Source organism: Rattus norvegicus, chromosome 2 (genome assembly GCF_036323735.1).
Source record: "Rattus norvegicus strain BN/NHsdMcwi chromosome 2, GRCr8, whole genome shotgun sequence".
NCBI lineage: Eukaryota > Metazoa > Chordata > Mammalia > Rodentia > Muridae > Rattus > Rattus norvegicus.
Genome location: NC_086020.1, coordinates 177,528,291 through 177,551,894, shown reverse-complemented (window position 1 = coordinate 177,551,894; position 23,604 = coordinate 177,528,291). Strand labels below are relative to the sequence as shown.

General features: G+C 45.2%; 1 long non-coding RNA gene across 5 annotated transcripts; it reads left to right on the top strand.

Annotated features, from left to right (window-relative positions):
* Window positions 1-1,004: 1,004 nt before the first annotated feature.
* Window positions 1,005-22,154, top strand: LOC103691620 (uncharacterized). Of its 5 annotated transcripts, XR_005501094.2 has the most exons (6): window positions 1,005-4,230; window positions 13,859-14,010; window positions 16,740-16,938; window positions 17,873-17,966; window positions 18,896-19,048; window positions 22,018-22,154. It is a non-coding gene; the product is annotated as an uncharacterized LOC103691620 (long non-coding RNA). The 5 variants fall into 5 exon arrangements; XR_005501093.2 differs by lacking the exon at window positions 17,873-17,966 and having other exon boundaries at window positions 18,863-19,048; XR_005501092.2 differs by lacking the exon at window positions 17,873-17,966 and having other exon boundaries at window positions 13,859-14,112.
* Window positions 22,155-23,604: the final 1,450 nt, after the last annotated feature.

The following is a 23,604-nucleotide window of genomic DNA, read 5'->3' as shown; positions in this document are numbered from 1 at the left end:
GAAGCTCTTGGGTTAAAGATGTGTGCTAGGGCTGAGCCCATCACAACCTGAGACAGGTTTTTCCGGTGTACAATCCTGGGTTCACAGTGAGCAAATATCCTGCAGCAGGTGCACGTGTGCCATGGCGTGTGCAAAAAAGGACAGAGGACAATTGTGGGACTGAGTTTTCTTCCACAGTGCGAGATCTGGGCATGGAACTCTGGGTGCAAAGTTTGGCAGTAAGTCTCTTGCCTGCTGAGCCATCTTGATGGCCTGGCTTTCGTCTTTAATAAATAAATGGGAAAACTGAGCCAGATCTGTGGCTCAGAGGGTGAACGTGCCTGCTGTGCAAATCCAGCAACGTGAGCTTGGTCTCCAGAACCCAGGGCAGAAGGAGAGAACTGACTCCCAAAACCTGTCTTCAGACTGCCACATGGATGCAGTAGCAATAATGCATTTGCACCACGAACACACAATATAAAGTAAAATGTTTTAGAAAATATAAATAGTAGAACTATATGTGTACAAAAGAATGGCTTTTAAATAAATTTCTTTATGATTTGCTACCAGTAGTTCTTTCTTTCTGACTTTCCTTCCTTCCTGCCTGCCTGCCTTCCTTCCTGCCTGCCTTCCTTCCTTCCTTCCTTCCTTCCTTCCTTCCTTCCTTCCTTCCTTCCTTTCTTTGAGACAAGGGTTTCTCTTTGCAACCCTGTCTGTCCTGGAACTCACTCTGTAGACCAAGCTGGCCTCGAACTCACAAAATCCTCCTGCTTCTGCCTCCGAGGTGCTGGAGTTGAAGGTGTGCGCCCACCTCCCAGGTAAGGCTTGATTTAGACACACATTTCACATATGGATTTGTGCTTAGTTTTATGTCAACTTGACAGAAGTTAGGAGTCATTTGGGAAGAGGAAATCTCGATTTAAAGAATGCCCTCACCAAATGTCTGTGTGCAAGCCTGTGAGGCAACTTCTTGATTGATGATCGGTATGAGAGTGTCCAGACCATTGTGAGTGACCCTGGGGCAGCGGTCCTGGGTGCTATAAGGAAGCAGGGTTAGCAAGTCATGAGAAGCAGAGAAGCAGCACCCATCCATGACCCCTGAGCTGTTTGAGTCCCTGTTCTATCACTGTCTGTCCACAGTGACAGAACATTCCCTGAATGTAGAAGTGAAATAAACCTTTCCAGTCCAAGTTGTTTATGGCTAGGATGACTCATCACAGTACTAGGAACCTAATAAAGACACCTATGTGTCTGGAACCTTATAAAGTTTTCTTAGACAAAAAGGATTTTCAAATGGAAAGTTTCAGAAGCCCCATCTGTTGGCATTTAGTCTAGACTTCACCCCACAGTTACCTGGCAACAGTCAGGTGTGCCTGACTCACTGTAAAGGGAGCTGCTTGCCCCTCCTTTCTCATTTGCCTTCTTCTTTTTTTTTTTTTTTTTTTTTTGTTTGTTTGTTCTTTTTTTCGGAGCTGGGGACCGAACCCAGGGCTTTGCACTCGCTAGGCAAGCGCTCTACCGCTGAGCTAAATCCCCAACCACCCCCCTCTTGCTTCTTACCCCCTCCATCCCTCTCCCCATCTGTCTACATGCTCAAAGTCGGCCCCTACTCCTCTCTCTCTCTCTCTCTCTCTCTCTCTCTCTCTCTCTCTCTGCCTTTCTCTGTCTCTACTCCCTCAACTCCCTTCTCCATGCCCCAAATAAACTATATTCTATACTGTACTGCAGTATGGCTGGTCCCTCAGGGGGAAGGGATGTCTCAGCATGGGCCCACAGAGGCACCCCCTTCCCCCACACCTGACTGCATATCCACCGAACATTCTCCCCTTTCCTCCTTATATGTTTATAAAACACAATACCATCTATGAAGCAGATGCTTTAGTTCCCACTTTATAGAACAAAGTACACAGACAACCTCTGCCTAGAGCTGCAGGTCTAGCTTTCCAGGCCTTGTTCTCACAAACCAACCTCTGTGCAGAAGTGTGGCAGGCTTAAAAGTTGCTCGTGGTTTTGGGGGGCTAAAGAGATGACCCAGAGGTGAGGAGCACTGGCCGCTGTTGCAGGTTCAATTCTCAGCACCCACATGGCAGCTTGCAACTCTCTGCACCTCCAGTTCCGTGAGACTTAATGCTCTCTTCTGACCCCTGCAGGCATTGCATGCGTGCTGCTGGATGGATAGACCCCTGGAAGGCAAAAGACTCACCCACGAGATAAACATCTTTTTCCCTTAAAGTATCTGTGTTACTTTGTTGCTCGTAACATCACAGCAAACTTAGTATCTTAAACAATACACCTTGTCTTGTAGTTCTGCAGGTTACACTTCTGATGTGCATCCCACTGGGTTTAAGTCAGGCTGTCAACGGGGCTGACATAGGGGCCATAATTTGTCTTCTTAAGTTTCTTCAGGCTCCCCCACTCCTTTGCTGGTAGACTCTCCTCTCTCACCAGCAGCTATGGTTGTTTTCTCACTTCAGATTACTTTAATCTCACTACTAGCCTTCCTTTTTTTCTGTTACTTGGTCTGAGACTTGTGAGGGGCTCCAGGGTGGTTACGAAGCTGTCTAGTGGCCTCAGAGGTTCATTAGGTGGAGCTCTTGAGGCTGCCTAGCGCAGAGTAGAGGAGGGAGCCCCTTGGAAGGTGAGGAGGTCTCCTAGTCAAGCTTGAGGGAGAGTTGCTTGAAGTGTATTCACCCAGAGATGGCTGGGGCAGCCCAGTCCATGTTGACTGTGGCCCAACCAGCCTGTAGAAGTTGGCCATGTGGTTGGCCATCTTTTTGATGAGCTTTACCTCTTCAACTAGGAAGTGGTTTTCCAAGAAGTCACAGAGATGAGGGTCTGTGTAGGCAGAACCCAGGGCATGCAGATCCAAGAGGGCCTGGTTCAGGTTCTTCTCCAGGGCCAAGGCAACCTCCCTGGACTCCTGGGTTTTACCCCACTCATCTATAGAAAGCTTCACACATCCTGGAAGAGTGCACCGCTCTCCTGCCCCCAGGTCTGTTCTGCAACATGAGGAGACGCTTGGTGTCTGTGCTTCTCCCTGACCAATTCATGGAAGAAGTGGCCCAAACTCTCGAGAGCCACATCAACCCAATCAAAATAGTAGCCCAGAGAGAGGTAGGAGTAGGAGGCCGGCATGCGCAGGTATACCTGGCAATTCACGGAGGCTTCCTCTTTGGTGGAAAAATTCTGATGAATCTGAAAGGCCATGGCTGACCGGGAGTATGGAGCTAACAGGGAAGAGGTGCTGGCTGGTTCTTAGAGTGGACTGAAGGTTGTGAGGAGGTGGTCCCAGAGGCTGTGACTGGGGAGACTGTAAAGTGGCTGGAAGCTAAAAAAGAGGGAAGCCCTGGGTCTGTTCCATTCAAACACCGTTGAAGGAAGATACAGATCCACAGGACCTCCAAGGTGATGCTCCACATGATTGCACGGGGTCCATGTAGAGAATTTAATACTACCTCCCAAGGTTACTATATTCCTGGGTCCTATGGGTCAGGGTGTGGAGGGCCAGGGGATGTTGCTTTTCCTACCACATTGCCTACTGAGTGGAATTCCCCTGACCCCTCTCCAACCTGGCTGCCTTGCTTTGCAGAGGCTTGTTGGAAAACAGCTATAGCATGTAAGTCCCTTGTCTTTGCCAGCCCCATCTCCACCCTTCTCACAAAGCCTGGTACTTAAGTATGGCTCCCCAGTTAAGAGTACTCGCTGCTCTTGCAGAGGAATGTTTGTGACTCCAGCTCCAAGGGATCCGACGCCCTTTTCTGGCCCCTGTGAGCACCGCCCACACCAGGCACATACTCACAAACACACAGTACATATAAATCCACTTTTTAAAAGAATTACCTTGAAAGTGGGTGGGGTGTCATACAGCTGTAATATCAGCACTCTGGAACAGAAAGAAGCAGGAGGATTACCTCGGGTTTGAAGCCAGCCTGGTGTACATAGCATGACTCTGCCTCAAAAATTGTTCCCTCCCTCCAAAATTCTCCTTATCTGCTGGTTCCAGCCCCAGTGTGCTTTGGGTGATTAAATGACCCGGAGAGGCTTACTTCCTGCCTCTGAGTGAACTCTCTAGAGGAGGTCCTCAGTCAGGAGGGGAGTCTGTGTGGCGACTCTCGACTCTTGCCCTTTCTTTTTAAGGGCCTTCTGGGTTTGGCTGGGCGGTGCTGATGCTGTGTTTGACAGGCACTGGGATAGCATTGACACTGTGTCTTCTGATAAACTGCCAGGGAGAATGAAGTGCCCCGCTCCCAGGTGAGTGCCTGGGGAGTGGGCTGGCGAGGGAGCCCTGACTGTCTCATTAACGAATGCCACTGTGTCTAGTTTCTGTTGAAGACCGGCCTTGTGGTCTGTATGGATTCTGCCCATCCTGCACTCTGTGGCTGTTGCTTCCTTTCTCACAGCTCCCTCATCACCGCCACTGTGCCCTGACCAACCTGACGCTGCATGATGGTTTCATTTTTGCCTGTCATACTCTCGGACATTTCTTAAACGGTCTATCTAACACAGGAATGTCACCAATTGGGTTAAGCCTGTAGGTTGCATCTTGCAGTCGGTGGGATGGAGTGTGGCCACAGAGGCACAGCTTTCATTAGCGACTCAGTGACCTCTCCAGCACCTACCTCACCTGACTCACTAGTGGCCAGTGTGCAGGGCATCTGTTTCTGTTTGCCTGTGCTTTCCCCAGGGAGTCTTGGTGGCCCCTCTCCTTGACTTTGCGGATTTCTGGCCCTGTCCCCTACACCATTCTAGGCAGCTCTCTGAAGCACGGCTCCATTTGTTCTAAAGCACTTTCTAGAACCTTACTGAAAGCTTGGATTCCTCTTTCCATCTGTTCCCAACAGCGGTGAGAGCCAAGTTCCTGCCTAGAGGGCAGGGATATGTGTGGCCAACATGCGGCATCCAGCACATGTGGGAAGGACTTCCAGAGTTAACTTTGACTGACTTCTTGCTTGGGAATCATGAATGAGTCTGCTGACATCTGTCTTTGTAATCAAGTCGTGCATTATGGGCTGGAGAGATGGCTCAGTGGTTAAGAGCACTGACTGCTCTTCCAGAGGTCCTGAGTTCAAATCCCAGCAACCATGTAGTGGCTCACAGCCATCTGTAATGAGATTAGTTGTCCTCTTCTGGTGTCTGAACACAGCTACAGTGTACTTATAATAAATAAATAAATAAATAAATAAATAAATAAATAAATAAATAAAGGCGTGCATTATGCCTTTGCTTAGGCATGCGTCCTGGAGAGACTGTCCTTGCCTGAAGGGAATGGCCTTAGTCAAACATAGGTACTGCACCATAAACTCACCATGTGAGCATTTGTAGTCCTTGTTTATCTTCCTGGACTTGGCCATGCTTTGTGTTGCTTGCCTTTAAAGACACTGAGAACACACACTTGCTCTCTAGCATGGTAGTCACCAGCGGCCCTCCCATACCTGGCTCTTGCCTCTTCTTTCTCCCTTTCCTAGAATCCTCACTCCCTAGTCATGGTCCCCACATTGACTGACTGGCTGGCTCTGGCAGCACCCAGCACCTAGCACCCAGGACCCAGCACCCAGTGTTGCTGAGACCACTGTCACCAAGTATTTCCCAGAAGAAGGATAGGGAGCATTAGATGTGCAAAGTTAGTTTCCTTTGCATCTTTAATGTTTTTACTTGTGTGGCAGTGGCAAACCATACAGGATGGATAGCCTTGCTCTCTATTTCCCCTAACTCACCGCTTTAATTGCCCGATTACCCCGCAACACACACACACACACACACACACACACACACACACACACACACACACACACACACATACAGTGGGCCCGACTTCCTAAAGGCTCTACTCCCTCTCAATACCATGAACTTTTAGCGGATAAGTCATATCAGGCTGTAGCAACCCTGCGCTGCATGCCAGACATTGTTAAAAGCGTCCTGGTCTCCGCGCCCTCTCACCTGCCAGCTACACTCAGCCTTCAGTCCTGCCTGCTCCTCATTCTCCCACAGGGTGATCTGGTTTTGCTACCAGTCCTAGTGCAGGAAATAGGCCAATACTTCACTGGCATGATTTTATCGTTATTGTTGTAACTCGGGTGGGAAGGGGCTCGGGTGGGAAGGGGCTAGGGTGGGAAGGGGCTCGGATGTCCTAGACTCCTGGATGAGGCAGCCAACGTCCCAAGAACTGAAATCTCTCCACCAAGGACAAAGGCAAGTAGTCAACTAAAAGCTGACACTAGGTCCAGTTGTCCCTAATCCTATGTTCTTTGCCGTGTACCAAACCACATAATTGATTAGACATGGAGATGACATACCATAATATGTCATATACCATAACTGAGGGCTCTTCAGTGTTTTATTTGACAAGGAAGAAAACAGGGGGGCTGGAGAGTGATTGCTCTTCCACAGGACTCAGGTTTAATTCCCAGAGGCTAACATGTCATCTCACTACCATCTGCAACTCCAGTTCCAGGGGATACAACGCCCTCTTGTGGCCTTGGTTGGCACCAGGCTTGCACATGGAGCACAGACATGCATGCAGACACAACATACCCATAAAAAAATATTTTTTAAAAGAGAGAAAAAAAGTGTGTGTGTGTGTATGTGTGTGTGTGTGTGTGTGTGTGTGCGCGTGTGCATGTGTGCACACATGTGTGCTAGCATGTGAGTGCTGTGGTTTGTGTCCAGAAGACAACTTTCAGGAGTTGGGTCTCTCCTTCCACTGTGGGCCTGGGATTGAGCTCATGTCACTAGGCTTTTATGGCAAACATTTCACCCACTGAGCCCACACCAGTATGGGACTTCAGACCAGAGCTGGAGGATGCTTTATGACTTACAACAGTAATATAGCGACTACTCCCAAGTCTCTTTCTTTCTATTTTTAGAACACTTTTCATATACTAACATTTTTGTTTGTTTGCTTGTTTGGTTGGTTGGTTTGCTTTCCAGATAGAGTTTCTCCATATATAGCCCTGGCTCTCCTAGAACTCACTTTGTGAGGATGGCCTCAAATTCTCTGCCTCTCAAATGCTGGGATTAAAGGTGTGAGCCACCATGCCTGGCTCCATTTACTAACCTTTTTTTTTTTAAAGGCATGGTATAATTTGTATCCCATAAAATTCACCTTTAAAAATGTACAGTTTGGAGGCTAGAGAGATGGCTCAGTGATTAAGCACATGCAAAGCTTTTGCAGAGAACTCAGTTCTCAGCTCCAAGTTTAGGCAGCCTATAACTCCAGCAACAGGGGAGCTGCTGCCCTCTTCTGGCATGTGAGGGTACTGCACCCACTTGCACTGAGTTACTTTTCTATTGCTGGTTAAAACACCATGACCACAACAACTTATAGAAAGAAGGTGTGACGGTTTTTATATGCTCTGCCCAGGGAATGGCACTATTAGAAGGTGTGGTCCTGTTGGATTAGTTGTGTCACTGTGGGTGTGGGCTTTAAGAACCTCATCCTAGCTGCCTGGAAGTCAGTATTCTGCTAGCCAACTTCAGATGAAGATGTAGAACTCTCAGCTCCTCCTGCACCATGCCTGCCTGGATGCTGCCATGTTCCCACCTTGATGATGATGGACTGAACCTCTGAACCTGTAAGCCAGCCCCGATTAAATGTTGTCCTTTGTAAGACTTGCCTTGGTCATGGTGTCTCTTCACAGAAGTAAAAGCCCAACTAAGACAGAAGTGTTATCTGAAACTTACAGCTCCCCAAGATAGATGTCTATTGTCACCATGGTGGAGAGCAGGGCATGAGGCAGCCATGGTGGTGAGATGAAGCAGGATCCGCAAGCTGCAGGCAGAGAGCACTGCAGCTGCCTAGAGGCTTTTGAAATTTCAAAGCCCATCCACAGAGATACACCTCCTCCACAATTCACACCTCGAACGGCCCCAACTGGGGACCCAGTATTTAAATGCCTGAGACTTATGGGAACATTTCATTCAAACCACCACATGCATGTGTACACACACAGATAAGCACACACATTATTAGAAAGATAGCAAAATATTTTTAATGTGCAATCCAGTGTTTTTAAGAATGTAAAAGAAGTAATATATTCATAAGTTTCATGAAAATATTTTATTAATAAAAAATAAGCCATGAATGATCAACAGTCTCCCTCCTCCTCCTCTCCCTCCTCCTCCCCCCCTCCTCCTCCTCCTCTTCCTCCTCCTCCTCCTCCTCCTCCTTCTTCTTCTTCTTCTTCCTCTTTTTCCTCTTTGTCCTTGTCCTTGTCCTCGTCCTCGTCCTCGTCCTCCTCCTCCTCCTCCTCCTCCTCCTTCTTCTTCTTCTTCCTCTTCTTCCTCTTTGTCCTCGTCCTCATCCTCGTCCTCGTCCTCGTCCTCCTCCTCCTCCTCCTCCTTCTTCCCCTAGCCCCTAGAAAAGCCTGTGCACACACAGGAATAGACTTTTATATGTGTTTAGGAGTTTTGATTATTCTGTAGTCTTCACAGAAATAGGCTCGGACAGTGTGCAGAACTGCTTTCTTTCCCTTTTCATGGTGAGTTAAGGGTCACCTGTGGAGTAGTGTATCCTACACTCCGTTCCTTCTTATGGCTAAACAGTACTGCATTGTATGGATGTTTTAGCCTGTCAGGTAGACTTGCGAGCCATTTCTACATCTAGTTTATTATGAATAATGTGCATATGAACATTAGTGTATAACTTCAAACACTTAAAAGATTTTATGTGCGTGAGTATCTTACCTGTATGTGCTTATTTATAGCACACATGTGCCTGGTGCCCTCAGAGGCCAGAAGAAGGAACAAGATCTCCTGGGCTTGAGCTCTATGTTGTTGTGAACCATCATGTGGGTGCTGGGAATTGGGTACAGGTCCTTTTCAAGAGCAGCCAGTGCTCTTAACCTTTGAGCCATTTCTCCAGCTCCACCATATAACTTTTTGCTGGGTAAATACATGTTCTCTTGGATATGTAGCTAAGGACAAACTTTCTGGATCACATGGAGAGTCCATGCCTAATTTTATGAAAACTCACTTTTCCTAAATAGCTGTACCATTTACACAGTTGTGCACAGCCACAAGTGGTGGGACTTCTTCCTCACCCAAACCTGCTCCTGCCAACATTGTTATTATTATTATTATTAATAAAATTAATATTACCATTGTAAACTATGTTTTATTTTAGCATCAGATAAAAAAGTTACTTCTCAAGGAAGCTGGATAGGAATCCTTCCATGGGTCAGGATATTTGATCACACTGTGAACCCAGACATTGTGTTTACTTGAAAAACCCTTTTCTACTTGTGGTGTGGCCCAGCCTTAGCACTTAGCTTTAATCCCTCTGGCTGGAATACAGACACACCCTTAACACATGCCTTTGCTCCCAAACAATGAAGGTAGAGTTAGTTTGTAGAAGGAAGCAGCCATGTTTGAAAGTGATGTCTAATTGAGTGACAGAAAAAGTGATAAATCAGAGAAAGATTTGACAGAATAGGATACGCCCAACTCTCATGAGAAAAGAGGGGAAGGGGAAGCTACTTAAGGGGTGATGCAGAGAGAAGAAAGAGAGTTTTACAGAAACAGTCTGCAGAACAAGCTAGACACAGGTTAAAGATGAGACAAGCCAGAGAATGAGAAGTACCCAGGCAGAGTTCAGAAAGAGCTAGAAAACAAGAGCTTATTCAGTAGCAAGTCCTGGAGGTTGAAACATACTAAGCCTAGATTGTATGGAGGCTAGAAGCTTCCAGGACTAGGCTTAGGTTAGCAGACAGAGGCAGTGAGCCTCCAAGATGACAGTTACAACAGGTGAATAAAAGTTGCTTTTACAGACAATAGTGTTAGGCTCCGTCCTTGTATGTGGGCAGGGGAAATGTCGATTTCATTTCTCTTCCTTAGCCTCTTCTCTGTATTTATCTGCCCCTCCCCCTCCATAATTAGAACCTTCCCACTTCCCCCTGCTGTCAGCAGTTGTGGCCATAGCCTGAGCTTGTCTTCAGAGCGAACTGTGACCTCTGTTCCCGACTTCCTTCCATCCTGTCCAGTAATGCACTGCTGCATGTTTTCCAGAGCGAGATGTGTGAGGACATCAGACCAGTGACCCGGAAGTAATCATGCTTCATATCCCTCCCATCCAAAGTCAGGAATGTAGTTCCCTGTGTGGCATCTAATTTCTAATGCAGAAAAAAAAATTTATCACATTCAAACTTTCACTCCAAGGATACAACTTAATTCTAAACGAACAGATTGACTCTACTTTTGAAATGATAGTCTAAATTCCCCTTGATTGATCTCACTTGGCATATTCTTTTCAGTTCTGCTCACTAAACTCTGTCTTGAATTAGGATGAAAGGAATGAATAATACAGGTTTTAAGATAGCTCCATTTTTTAAAAATTGGTATATGTGTGGTGTGTGTTCATGTTGCATGTGTGTTCACATGTGTGTGGGGTATGTGTATGCACAAGTGCATGTCTGAATGTGCATGGAGGTTTACTGCAGGGATCTTGCTTGCTTGCTTTCCACCTTTCCTTTGGGATAGCATCTCTCAGTTGGACGGAGAGCTCTCCGAATGATAGCTAGTTATAGCTGTCCATCTTGCTCTCAGGATCCTGTCTCCACCTTCTGAGGGAGCTCTGGAGTTACAGGTAGGCTACCCACCAAGAACTCTGACCAGTGCCGTCTCCCCAGCCCAAGATGACTGCAGTTAAACTGTCAGAGTCAGGACAATTCTGAGCAAAGCAAAAACTTCTACCACTTAAAGATTACATTTGTCACTCCAGGAAGAGCCAAATAAAGATGACTGCAGGGGCTCATGGGGAATATTTTAACTGTTCCCATCGAGATAAATGATATTACTGATTCCTTTGATGTTCTAGAATACCCTATAATCCTTCAGAAAATTAACATTCATTTTTAAATTGTAAATTCCTTCCTCCCTCCCACCTTCTCTCCCTCCCTTCTCTCCTTCCCTCCTTCTCTCCCTCCCTCCCACCTTTCCTCTCTCCATCCCCCTCCCCTGCTCCCCTGCGTATGTGTATATGTAAGCCAGTTTACTCCTACTACCTTGTGGGTCCTGGGAATTGAACTCCAAACTCAAAATGTCAGGGCTTAGTGACACCCGCCTTTACCACATTCACTGCACAGCCTCCCTCGGAATGGGAGACTCTGGACTGCCGCCTTCCGTGTGGGACTCCTTGACAGAATTTTGGTCTCAGTTAGCTACACCAATGGATTGCCATTAATTTAATTGGTCTTTTTACAGACTGTGGGAACTTTGTGGTTTAGATTTGCGGAACTTGTAAAGAAAGAAAATTACAGCTTTCACAGCAAGGTCAAGGACAGTCTTCCAATGAAACCAGCTACCAGGGGCAGATCTTTCCATAGGTGGTTACTAGTGTCAGGGAGAGTGGGAGGTGGGGTGGGGGGTTGAGCTGCAGTGGTAGGCACAGAATGGGAAGTCAGTGCTGTTTGCTAGGCTACAACTGTTAACTGTTAAATTATGTGAACAGAAGCTCCTGTCTCCTTCTTCACATTCTATCTCAAAGCAGGTGACATCAGTGGTAGCTTCAACATGGGGACCGGCTGCTGTTGCATTTACAGGTTTCTCTCCCTCCCTCCTTCTCCCTCTCTCTCCCTCCTTTTCTCCCACCCTCCTCTCTGCCTCCCTCCTCTCTTCCACCCTCCTTCCCTCCCTCCCTTCCACCCTCCTTTTCTCCTGCTCTCCTCTTTCTCCCTAGTGACGTGGCTATCTTGCCCATGTATTCAGTCACATTTGGGGTCCCTGTTTTGATTCTGGTTTGGACAAAACAGGCATAATATATTTTGAGACAATTATTGAAAATTGCCCTTTGGTAAGAAATGATTGTTCAGTCTCTTAATTTGACAAGGACATGTGTCGACATGGGAAACAGACTTTCCAAGGTATAGGGAGGGCATGTACGACCCGGTTACCAGACAGGCATAAGAACTAGCAAGGCTGAGTGAGCTCAAAGCCCAGGAGTCTCAGAGATGTGAGACAGGTGGGAGTGGAGCCGCTCCCTACCTGCCTACGAACCAAGACACCCCACTGAGGACCATGGTCCCTGAGTCACCTAGCATAACACCTGGGTTCTCCTCCATGCTAATGAGGTAACTAGATAGGTAGCCCAGGCTTCAGCCAATGAGCTTCCCTTCCTGAGCATTCCTTCCCGAAAAAGGTATTTAATCCCTGGCTCATCCCAAATAAAGTATGTGCATGTATATCGACCATCAAATAAACCAGTATGAACAAGCAAGGGTTGTATCAGAGAGCGGCTTCACTAAGGATCACTGCGGGGGAAGGCCTTTAACTAAAAAGCAGCGCCTGAGACTCCCGAGGAAGGCTTTCTCCCCTCCACCCCTGCAGGTATTCTTGGCCCGTGCTTCCAGTCAGATGGGGTTCTGCCTGTCCACTTCATCCCGTTTCAAATTTTGCCCTGCTTTCTCCTTGTGGTGTGCTGACATTCAGGCACCCCAGCAGAGAGGCAGGACACAGCAAGAAACCAAGGTACACACCGAAGGGTGTGAGGGTTGACACAGGATCTGAAGTTCACTTTAAGATCTCCAAGGAGTGTAGGTGGAGAGAGACAAGAAGCAGTTATGGAAACACAGTAGCAGTGGTGGAACTTGGGAACATGCTGTGTGCAGTGTGTGTAGAATGCTTCATAACCAAGCCGTTAGCCACATCTGTCCACTTTCCATCGCATGCTCTGCTCATGGGTGTGCCTCACCTGAGTGAATAATGGCTGCTTAGCTCTGCCCCCGCCGCCCCGCATCAAGTTTTAACGGGGCAGCTGGCCCAATCCTGAACCATGTAGAACCTGCACCTTTTGGCTTAGAGTCTCCAGCAGCTTCCATTCTTAAGGACTCAGGGGCTGCTTCCCTCAGCGCGTCCTCTTTGTCTTCTCTGCCTTCTCTGTCGCCGTACTGAACACCAGCCTGACACAGGGGTTCTGTGTGCTCTGTTATCACACTCTGCTCCTGTGCTCGCCCTCTCAGAGGTCCCAGTCTCTGCTCTGTCAGTCCTCTCCTGCTTTGGATCTGTGTTCAGCACATTACCGCACACTGACCACGTGCTTTACTTACCTCCCCCCCCCCCCGCCATTTTATTTATTTTGAGTGCGCATAGGTGTACATGCAAGTATGTGTGCGCGCGCGCGTGCGCGTGTGTGTGTGTGTGCGCGTGCTTTGTTGGGATCCAAGAGACTCCATTCAATAAACCATCGTGTCTATCTGAGATGGGTTTTGTGTAGTTTGTGGGGTGGCCAGCTGGGCCCTCTGTGAGACGCTAAGGATTTTAAAATTTTATTATTATTATTATTATTATTATTATTACCTGTGAAGTTCTTTTTCTTGGTCTGGTCTTGTTTCTGGTACCTTTTGGTGACTCAAGTGAAGGCAGTTGGACGCAGTAATGTTCTGGGGGCAGGGGACAGAGGATCTCCACATTTCCTCTTGCCTAGGCGGTTGGAGTACAATCCATCCCTTAGGACTCGGAGACTCTTCTCGGACAGCTCAAATGCACAGTGTTATCTTTGAAACTTGGTTTTGTTTTCTGTCTTCCACTTTAGTTTTGTTTGTTTGTTTTGGTGCCTCGCTCCTCTGTCTTTAACTCCTTCACTATGGGACACCTGGATGGATCCCTTTGGTGGGATATCTGGGTCCCTTCCCTCTTGTCCCCAACTCTATTGGTTGTCCTTGGTGCGCTGGTCTGTCCGCATCTGTCAGTTTATGTCTGTCGTTTAGTTTAGTGGCTGGATTGTTGCTCTGTATTTCATATTCAAAGGAAAAATGAACAAACCTTTGTCTGCTGCATGTTTGCTGCTGAATGTTTGCCTGTCTGCTGGATGTTTGTCTGTCTGCTGGATGTTTGTCTGCTGGATGTTTACCCCTTGACTTTACTTTAACTCATTTCAAGGATTTTTTAGGTGGGAATAAACAGTTGAATTGGGACGTCAAAAAACTGATAAACTGTTGCTGCCCTTGGAGTCCAGCACTGCTGGGGAAGCCCTGCCAAGGGGGCTGCTTGATCTGCACAAGCCTCTCTTAAAGGACCACCAGCAGCTTCTCAGCTACTCTGGTAAGGAAGGGCTAGTTCTGCTACAAAATCTCTGTGCCCATGAGAACTGCATTCGGCAGGTGGCAGCAAGATGCTCCTCTCTTGACATTACAGCTAGAAAAAGTAAGAAAACTTTTATCTGTCTATTCTAAATGTATAAGTACATGTGGTCACTACATCTTTGTTTCTGACTGGTCTTAAATGTATAAGTTTACTATGTTCTTCATGTCTTGGTTATAGATTATTGTCATTTAAGTTATTGGGTATGGTCTAAAATCTGTAACATCTGTAACAAAAAGTTAGCTTAAAATTTGTACCTCAGGTTTGGAGCCAGTCTGGACAACAATACAGGGAATGAGCCAATCAAAGAAACAGGTCTCTAAAGATACTTTTAAATTGGGTTATTTTTCTGCAATTCCTGTCCTAAAAATCAGATTTACAAAAGATAGGACTTAAAACAATGTTTCTTTAATGAGGTATTAAAGATTCACCTTGGTGTGTTTCTATACAAGTACTTTTCTTGATGGCAAACTTTATAACAACAAAATAATGTACTTGATATTAATTTTAGAAACATTGGATTGTTTAGGCTGTCAAAAAATTGCTTTTGTATTCCAAAAATTATGGTTGTGCTCTATGACTTCACTTTTTTTAAAGATTTATTTATTCATTTATTATAAGTACACTGTAGCTGTCTTCAGACACAACAGAAGAGAGCATCAGATCTCATTACAGATGGTTGTGAGCCACCATGTGGTTGCTGGAATTTGAACTCAGGACCTCTGGAAGAGCATTCAGTGCTCTTAACCTCTGAGCCATCTCTCCAGCCCATGGCTTCACTTTTTAAAAATATACTTTATTTTTATACTGCAAAAGCAATTTTTAAAAGTTATTTAAATATATAAAGCTATGGAACACTTTTTATAATAAATATTTTATTATAATGTCTTTATTAATATATGATGGTTACAAGAAGGGAGGAAATTTTAATGAAAATAACTATAATGATGATAGAAAGTATAATGACTCTAGAAATTATAGTAGACAACAGCAATCAAATTATGGACCCTTGAAGGGGGAAAATTATGATTTAAAAAGTTCAGGCAATCTGATGATATAAATAATGAATATGATAACAGAAGGTTTTCATTTAAAAATACAGCTATTGATTGATGTAATACGATATCAATTACATATACATTCCTGAAGTATTTTAGTCTGTTGTAGCTTTGTCTCTTAGTTTTCATTATGTCAAATATATTGCTCTGTAAATTATGATGATACCAGGAGTAAAAATTAAGAAATCTTTCATTTGAAAACAATTTTTAGAGGTTTACAATATTAGAAAGGTTAAAAATCACTCACTTGGACTGAAGAGGTGGCTCAAAAATTAAGAGTACTATCTATCTGCTCTTCCAGAGGTTCTGAGTTCAATCCCCAGTAACCACATGGTGGCTCATAACCATCTATAATTAGATCTGGTGCCCTCTTCTGGCCTGCAGGCATACATGCAGGCAGAACACTATATACATAATAAATTCTTTCTTTCTTTCTTTCTTCCTTTCTTTCTTTCTTTCTTTGGCTTTTTATTTTATTTATTTATGTATTTATTTTAATTGCGTTTTTATTTACATTTAAATGTTATCCCATTTCCTGGTGTCCCCTCCAGAAACCTGCTATCTTCCCCCACCTGTTTCTATGAGGGTGCTCCTTTGTCCACCTATCCACCCCCTCCCACCTCCTTGCCCTGACATTCCCCTACACTGGGACATTGGGCCTTGACAGGACCAAGGACCTCTCCTCCCATTGATGCCCAACGAGGCCATCCTCTGCTACATATGTGGATGGAGCCATAGGTCTACTCCTGTATTCTCTTGGGAATGGTGGTTTCATCTCTGGGACCTCTGGGCTGGGTGTCTGGTTGGTTGATATTGTGTTCTTCTATGGGGTTGCAAACCTCTTCAGCTACTTCAGTCCTTTCTCTAACTCCTCCATTAGGGACCCTGTTCTCAGTTCAGTGGTTGGCTGTGAGCATCTGCCTCTGTATTTGTAAGACTCTGGCAGAGCCTCTCAGTAGACAACTATATCAGGCTCCTGTCAGCATGCACAAGAAATAAAATCTTTTTAAAAAATCACCTGCTTTTGAAATCCATCTTCCTTCCTTTCTGTTTGTCTGAGTACTGGTAGGGCTCCAGCAGCCCCCTCCTTTCAGCCCAACAAGCTGAGCAGATCATAGCTCTTTTAGCCAATGTCTTGGCCATTTTCCCCACTTCTTAACCTTTTTCTGTTCTGACACTGGCTTCAGCTTAAACCTAATCATACAGGAAACTGTTATATTCTATAATGATATACCATATAAAAGTCAGAAAAGTTCCTACTTTCTTTTGGAATATGTTTATGGGTTAAAAATATTTTATTTTTATACTAGAAGAGCTTCAATTCAAACCTGTAATTTTTAAGGCTCAAACCTAACAGGAACTGATAGTCACTTACCTTAAAAATAATCAAATCTTTTAATATGTTCAGAAATATATTTTAAATTTTGATAAGAAATGATACAGTTAATTACAAGGTTAAAGCTTTATTTGCTCTCCTGTTTTATGTCTGTAAGGTACAATTTAGAGCAAAAAAAAAAAAACACCCTAAAAACAGACAAAGATGAACTCAAATATGCTAGGTAGGACTAGCCTTCAAACCAGTCAGAGATCTGCTCCATATGGCATTTAATGTGTTTTAACTTACCATGACAGACATAGACTCCAAAATCCTAACAGTGACTCCCCCAAGGTCTCCAAGAGTATATGGACACAATGATATAAGACAGTACCGGGATCGTGGTATGACGACCACTGAACAAAACTGCTTAATACTTCACACACTGCCACAGCCCTGCCTGAACTGTGGACAGAGGACAACTGGAGAATTGACTGCCATGTTGCTTATGACAAGGTGAGATCAGTCCCATGTTCCTCTTCTACAGCAAAAAACCTCTTCATCTTCTGGGCCTGGTAGGCAAAGACTGCCTCTGCCCTTGGTGCCATAGAGACACAGGAGCCAGGGATAACTGTATAGGTAATAAAATATGGACTAGTCTCTGTCAATTTAATTGATACATAGGCCATTTAGATTACAACTTATCCTTCTCAGGTCTCTAATCATATCGATGTCTAAGCTAATTATAGCCTAACAGCTAAAAACCAACAGGCAAATAGCTCCTTACCCCAGGTAATCCACCACTGTGTTAGTTCATTAGTCAATTAATTGGTTAGTTAAAGCCACTAGGTCTCTTATTTAAAAGGGCAAACAGGTTTGCCTTGCTCACAGGATTCATATTTAATGACTATTCTCAAAAACCAACTAACCACCTCTGACTCATAATGAGTAAGTGGATAAAAATATAAAATGTAAAATTTAAAGGTCTGAGAAAAGATGTTTGTGGGTCTAGGAAAATGTTTAAGATTGATATATGCAAGTGATAAAGGTTAGAGGATGTAGAAAAAAACTTGGATGATGGCAGAAAAATGATTTAGAAATAAATAAAAACTCAGATGAAAGATATTTAAAGTTGGTAAATGCAAGTTATAAATGTTGGAGAATCTAAGATGTTTAAGAGTGTAGGGTCTAAGAAGGTATCTTAAGGTACATAAGTACAAGTTTTTTGAGGTATAAGAAAATAATTAAGATGTATATAAAATGGGAAATGTTTCATACCCCCGTGCCATTGTTATAGTAAGGTTTCAAAGTTCAGAATTTTAATATTGATCAATGGAGTTTTGACAAACATCTCTGTTCAATCTGTACATCTAGCCATCTGGACTGAGAAAAGAATATTCTGTGTTTTTTTGACCCAAACCTATAGCTTTTAACTAAATATTTGTTGTAGGAGACTGAACAGAGACCGTGAGTGAACAGGCCTCACCTAAGGGACTGGTTTTATGAGAGTAAGGAGGAGACAGCAGAGGAGGTGGCTGTGAAGGGTGAGAGTGTGAAGAGCTCTTTATTGAACTTGTCCAGAGAGGAGAGTTGGCACAGGGCAGAGAAGACCTCTGAGGAGCAGAGGGCTTGAGAAGACCCGAGGGTTATCAGACGGACAGGAAGAGGGCGTGGCAAGCATGTGGTTTTGTCTGGGGCAAGTGTCTGACAGTGAGTGATGGGCACAGAGATGCTGAGAAGTTGCCTCAAGAGAAAGGGAGGGGGTGATAGCTGGGCAGAGGACAGCATTGTGTGGGGCTGGGCAGAACAGAGTAGGGAACAGAACTCAGGGGTGCAGAAGGGAGATAATGTGGTGGGATCTACAGAATCCTAGCCCCAGGAACGGGCTTGGAGAGCTAGAGGTATGAGCTGGTAGATCACAGAGGATCAAAGAAGCAGGGCTCCGAGTTAGCATTGGGAGTGGGAATGACAGGCACCATGTGCCCTGGGTACTGAGAAGATGGGCAAGTGGCTCCCATTCTCTGTCTTCCTGTCTGGTTCATTTTTGTGCTCACCTAACAAAACTGGCACGTGCAGCCCTGGTTAGTACTATTGCTGCTGTGTGAATCTTTCACAGTGTGTTCACCCACCATATGCAATACTGGGCTTCCAAATATTGGAGCAGTTTTTGTTTTTGTTTTTGTTTTTTGTCTGCAAAACCTCCCCAGGTTTTCTTGCCTCCAACAGTTTTGGTGAACTGACTTCTATGCAAGTCTGGGCGCATGTGTATGCTTAGGGCTTGTACCTGGGTGTGGGATCTCAGAGCCACACAGAGCACACTGCACACAGCTTAGGCAGGAGGGCATGGCTTGAGCTCACGTGATCTGTTGTCACCATGCTCAGTGCTGTCCAGCTGTGAGTGGCTGCTGACCTAATGAGTGTGAGATTATCGTACATGCAGTGACCGATGTGACCTCCTACCTGTCTGGCACAGTTGTCAGTGCTGATGCTCCAGCGAGCAGCAAGCTGTACATCGCTTTACCCCTGCGGCTGGTGGGAGTGGCTGAAGAAGTGCATTGCTGAGTGAGGCGCAGAACAAGCTCCACCGTCAGTAGAAGTGCTGTGCTCTTCTTTTGGTGGGAGGATGGTGGGTAATACTTTTATTTTGTTTATCTGCATCTTTTAATGTTTCTCCGATAAACATTTAATGTCTGTAATTTGATAAACCATGCTAGGTTATTTTCATTATTTAAAATGAGATATAAAATAAATCCCTATGGGGCACAAGGCAATTTTAGCTTAATACACCCAGCCTTCTGACAAATCTATGACCAATGACAAAAGTAACTATGCAATTAGAAGACTATTAAGGAGTAAGTATCAGAAGAAAATGTCAGTTGGGGTGCATCCTGGAGAGTTTTTGTCAGCTTGAGACAAGCAAGAATCACCTGGATAAAGGAACTTATTGAGAAAACACCTCCGTCAGATTGGCTGTACACGAACCCGTAGGGCACTGTCTTAAGATGGATAAGGGAGGGCCCAGCTTGCTGAGCAAGCCACGAGGAGCAAGTCTGAAAGCAGCACCCTCTGTGGCCTCTGCTTCAGTCTCTGCTTCCAGGTTCCTGCGCTGGCTTCCCTCACTGATGTGCAAACCAAAGCGCTTACCCTGTCCGGGTGGAGAAATTTTAAAAGAATTAATGATTTATTCCCGTCTCCAGCTCTGATTCTGCTCACCTGGCATGGGCTAGGGTTCTCATTGACTGTGTAAAAGGAGGAAAAGAGTGAGTTTTCCATCCATCTCGTCAGTAGTCAGAATTGAGGGCCATCGTTAGGCACTGGAGAGATGACCAGCAGTTAGAAGCACTGTCTGCCCTCGTAGAGGCCCACGGTTGGATTCCCAGTGGCACTGTAGCTCCAGTCACAGGGGAACTGATGCCCTCTTTGGTCTTTTTGGGCAGTGCATATGTTTGGTGCATAGACAACATGCAGTCAAAATACGCATATACTTAAACAAAGAGGAGAAAAGAGAATTTTGTCTGAAGTTATAAGGAATCATATTATTGTCTGTTTACACAAAATCACACATAATACAGATATGTTTGTGTATGCATATGTATACATATACGGTTTAAATGAAATATTCCCATTTGGGCTGACAATATTTCCCTCAAGAACTATAGACCACCACCACCACCACCACCACCACCACCACCACCACCACCACCAACAACAACAACAACAAAAACCCAATACCAGGCATAAGCCCCCCTTTTAGTTGTCAGTCAAAATTGTTTGAGAGATTCCCAAAACAATATAGGCTGTTTCCCCTGGTCGCCCCCCAGAAGTTGAAGGTAAGTCCTTATTGCTGAAGACACCATATACTTCAGATCTCAGCTGGATCTGACCTGAATGCCTTCTCTCTGAGGACAGCTTTCATGGTTCTAGAAAGTACTATGCAGTCAATAGTTCTATGTAGCTATGGCACCTGTGAACTGCGACAATGTGGCATAATATCCCTACACGTGTAACAGTGGCTTGTCTATCTTAGCGGTAACCAACGGTGTCCAATTAGACTTAAAGCTCATTCAAACAGAGGAACGCCATGTCTGGTACTGCAAACCTAACCAGCCAGCTAGGGCTAGTGAAGTCACGGATCTTGGAGGAGAACCTACAATGGCCACGTTAGTAAATCAGCAAAATTCTCAACTACATATTTATTCTAAATATTTATTCTTACACCCACAGATAAGTATAGTTTTCATCCCTTTTCACAGAAATGTCTCTTTGCAACAGTCAGAGTCATTTAAAAAACCTACAATTGATAAGTGCAGAGAGAAAGTGACCATGCGGTGCTCATCTCCAACCGACACCTCTGCAGCACAGCGCCAGCACCCAGGGCTCAGGGAGCATAGCAGAGGAGGGAGAAAGATTGTAAGAGCAGAGGAACAAAGATCTGCTGTGGGTCATATCAACATAGCGGCCTGAGCAAGGATGACACCAATAGGCATGAGAAAGTGGGGAGGGGAACCTCATAGATCTTCAACCCTAGCTCTGTAAGGAATGCTGAGAGCAGGAGAAATAGTCGTCTCCCCACAAAAGCACACCAAAGCAATTGCCCCCCAAAACCACTGATGAGCCCTGAATACACACACACACACACACACACACACACACACACACACACACACAAACACCCATGTCTACCTCTCTCTATATCTATACACATCTAGATATGAATACAGATATAGATGCCATGAATGTGAGAGAATGAGCTAAGGAGGGGTGTTTGGAGTGGATGAAGTTCTGAGTGAATGTGTGCTGTTGACAAGGGCACAAACATGTCAAGGACTCTACTGCCTCAGACCCATGGGAATGGCAAAGCCTTCCCCTGGTCTGTGTGAGAATCGACAGGGTACAGTGCATGCGGACATTAGCAGCTGGAGCTCCCTCTCCTGGGTCACTGTAATCTGAGGCTGCTCCCTACAGAGACCAGCTAGCATCGCCTTCTAAGCTGTGCATAGTAGCTGTGTACAACTCCTGAGTTTCCAGGCTATACAGTGGGTTCCCTTCATCAGAGTGACACGATCCACCCAATCCCAGCTTCTCGAATGTGTGTCTGTCATTCTTTGCATCCTGTGTTGCCCCAGTCAGGTCTCCAGGACCAAGTTGTGCAGAACACAGCAGGGAGGTATATAAAAGGGGTTGAGGGAAGAAAGGGAGGGGTAAATGATATAATTATGTTCTAATTTTTAAAAAGGGATAAGTAAATTTGAAAACAGAGAACCATTGCTGTAGAGTGAGTGTTGGCAAGCTCCCTGTAAAGGCCAGGTAGCCACTATTTTAATTTATGCTTTCAGTGCCATCTGCTTCTGTTGTGGGTTGTATAGAACACAGGTTGGAGAGAAAGGATCCTGGAAAACAGATAATGATTGTGGGTGGCTACGTTCCAATAAACTTTATTTGCAAAACAAAAAGGTAGTGTGCTGTATTTGGCTCAAGACTGGGTTTCCTGAGACCCGATATAGAAAGTACAAAAATATAAATTCTCTTCCATTTTATTTTAATACTGCTGAAGTATGAGACAAAACTAAAGTTTTTATTCTTTTGTTTTTTTAGATTTATTTTTAGGGGCTGGAGAGATGGCTCAGTAGTTAAGAGCACTTACTGCTCTTCCAGAGGTCCTGAGTTCAGTTCCCAGCAACCACATGGTGGCTCACAACCATCTGTCATGGGATCTGATGCCCTCTTGCTACACTGTGCTCATTTACATAAAATAAATAAATAATTCTTAAAAATAAAACAAATAAATCCTATGTGTGTTACTGGAGACAGTGTCTCACTGTGTAGCCCAGGTTGGCCTCACATTTGCCATCCTGCCTCAGGCTTGTGGGACAGTAATGTGTTCATCATGCGGTCACACTGTGGTTTGATGGTAAAAGAGAAAGAACAGACTTAGAAGCCCTAAAGAGCAAATCCCAGCCGTAGCTTGGCCTGTGTATCTGAGGGAGGTCACCTAAGCTCTAATCCTGATTTTTATCGTGAGTGTGATGAAGATCATAATAAATGTGCCCATTGACTAGACCACCATCCCAAGAGAACACAGGGATGGACCTCTGGCCCCAGCTGCATATGTAACAGAGGATGGTCTTGTGGGGCATCAGCGGGAGGAGAGGCCCTGGGATGGCCTTGTGGGGCATCAGTGGGAGGAGAGGCCCCGGGTCCTGCCAAGGCTCGATGCCCCAGTGTAGGGGAATGTCAGGGCGGGGAGGTGGGAGGGAGGGAGCACCCCCATAGAAGCAGAGGGAGGGGGGAGGGGATAGCGGGCTTCTGGAGGGTAAACTGGGAAAGGAGATATAAATAAAATGTAAATAAAAACATTCAATAAAAGAAAAAAATTAAAATTAAAAAAGAGAAAAGAAAAAAATAAATGTGCCCATCACAGGGTGTCTGTGAAGACTGCAAGAATATGGTTATGCAGGCTCTTAGTGGGACGTGCAGTTGTTCCTGCAGGTTGCTTGATGCTCTGCATCTCATAGATTCAAGTGTAATAAACATTAAATATTTAAAAGTAAAGCAAATTAAAATGTATGAATTTAAATGTAATATAAACACGAAGCCATGGAAGCCTGAGTTATACATAATGCGTTTGCGTTCCCCTTACCGACATGCTGACTTCAGGTTAGTGCCATGTGCTTTACAAAATGGTGGCATAAATTTTCCAGAGTTTTCCAGAATAGGGCTTTCTAGGGAAGAACGAAACTTCATCATGGTTGGTTGTTTTACAGCATAATGTGCTGCTGGGGGAAGGAAGCAGGGAACATGGTGGGTGTGTAGGTAAGCCAAGGCTTGGGCAAAGCCATCCATCACAGCCCACTGAACGTCATCACACCCCAAGGGAAGCCACCATAGTTAAACCAGAACCTGTGACCTGTAGGTTGGATGGGAACCAGTCTGCAGGCAGATGTGTGTGTGTGTGTGCGCATGTGCGTGTGCGTGCATGTGTGTGTGCACGAGTGTGCATGCATGCGTGCATGCGTGTGTGGTGAGGACATCAGATGGCAGGGATGGTGTCTCAGAGCAGAGGAGGACATCATGGCAGGCTGAGACTGGGGTGGGTGCTCCCAGGCTATTGTCAAGAGCAGTGGGAGGGTTAGCAGAGATATGCAAGTCACTTCCTCCTGGGGGGGGCCTCTTTGCCTCCAA